The sequence below is a fragment of the Salvelinus sp. IW2-2015 genome, unplaced genomic scaffold (genome assembly GCF_002910315.2).
Source record: "Salvelinus sp. IW2-2015 unplaced genomic scaffold, ASM291031v2 Un_scaffold4147, whole genome shotgun sequence".
Classification (NCBI taxonomy): domain Eukaryota; kingdom Metazoa; phylum Chordata; class Actinopteri; order Salmoniformes; family Salmonidae; genus Salvelinus; species Salvelinus sp. IW2-2015.
The window spans coordinates 26,205-27,895 of NW_019945419.1; the positions used below are offsets into that span (position 1 = coordinate 26,205).

Genomic DNA, 1,691 nt, shown 5'->3' on the forward strand with positions numbered 1-1,691 from the left:
CACCATCCCACTGACTGGCGCAGGTCCACGGAACAATGGTTGAGAAACACCGTCCCACTGACTGGCGCAGGTCCACGGAACAATGGTTGAGAAATAACATACTAAATCTCTTGCAACACTTTTATGGTTGAAAAGTTGTGTGTGAAAAAGATGAGTTGAGTGGCTCTGTCCACACTGTGTTGCCATGGACACAGAACAACAATGTCAGCTGTTCTTAACTAGCCACCGTGCTTCTACATCTGCATTGCTTGCTGTTTGGGGTTTTAGGCTGGGTTTCTGTGTACAGCACTTTGTGACATCTGCTGATGTAAAAAGGGCTTTATGAATACATTTGATTGATTGAAAATAAATGTGATAATACTGACAATCACAGATGGGCAGTAGGCCTATTTCTGTTACATGTATTTCAAATATGTATTTCAATTACTGCTGAGTATTTAGTAATGTGTATTACAATGGGCTGAACTACACTCCAATGTATTTTGTAACAAGATACTTTAGAGAGCTGTAATTTGTATTCTCAAAATACTATTCTATACCATTTTTGATAGCTGTTCACCATTTTGTGGCCCCCTTTCACCCTGCATTGGTATCAGAAGTCTGATGGCACTATGGTGTGACAAGAGTGTCTGCTAAATGGACTAAGTTTAATTGTAATATGTAAAAATTAATCGCAAAGCATGCTGAGTATTATTCTAATGAGCTCTGCCCCGAAATAGGGCCAATAACAACAGCCATTGTGCTTTGCTGTTCATTTTGGTATGTTCATTCTCACACAAACAGTTTGGTCATTTATCAGCGTTCAGACAGGACAGTGGATAAGGTCTATGTGACCCAACACGAGGACCTGAGGAGCTTCGACCCGGTCAACACATATTGCATCAACAGGGAGTTGCTCATGATCATATGTGGCCATCCATTGAGTAACTTCCTGGAACAGGCGGGCTATTCCACCCATGAGCAAAATGTAATTATGTATCAGGGCATCGCCCCCAGGGAGTCTGGAGACACCAGGATTGATATGGAAGGTGGATCCAGAGTTCCACCCAGAGCTGCACCCAGAGCTGCACCCAGAGCTGCACCCAGAGCTGCACCAGGCTTCTGGGAAAGCTACTGTACCATACTGTAACCAGGCTTCTGGGAAAGCTACTGTACCATACTGTAACCAGGCTTCTGGGAAAGCTACTGTACCATACTGTAACCAGGCTTCTGGGAAAGCTACTGTACCATACTGTAGATCAGTGTCCTTTAGTCCTGGTCCTGGGGACCCTGAAGGGGGGAACTTTTTAGTTTCTTGCCCTAGCACATTGCATTTAATTTTGGTATGTTCATTTTCACTAATAGATTTGGTCATTTATCAGACGCTCTTATCCAGAGTGACTTCAGTGCATTCAACTGAGGCAGATAAACAGCAACATACTGTCAGGACCCGGTGTGAGAAACAGTCACTAATAGTCGGCAGAACCCAGAAGATGAGGCAGACACAGCAGTACTAGAGACGGTAGTTTAATCAAGGTAAAAGATCTTCAGGCAAAAATTAAATCCACAACGTCAAAAGTAAAGCCAAGAGAAAAAATGGATATCCTCCAAAATACAAAGAAAATCCACAAAGTGGTAAGAACAGCAGGGGAAAAACAAACCTCAAAAGACTAATCAAAAATAAACAAGAACAAAACCAGAGTAAATGTGGA

General features: G+C 42.6%; 1 long non-coding RNA gene across 1 annotated transcript; it reads left to right on the plus strand.

Annotated features, from left to right (window-relative positions):
- Positions 1-804: 804 nt before the first annotated feature.
- On the plus strand, positions 805-1,236 carry LOC139026220 (uncharacterized). Its single transcript, XR_011477973.1, has 2 exons — positions 805-1,028; positions 1,065-1,236. It is a non-coding gene; the product is annotated as an uncharacterized lncRNA (long non-coding RNA).
- Positions 1,237-1,691: the final 455 nt, after the last annotated feature.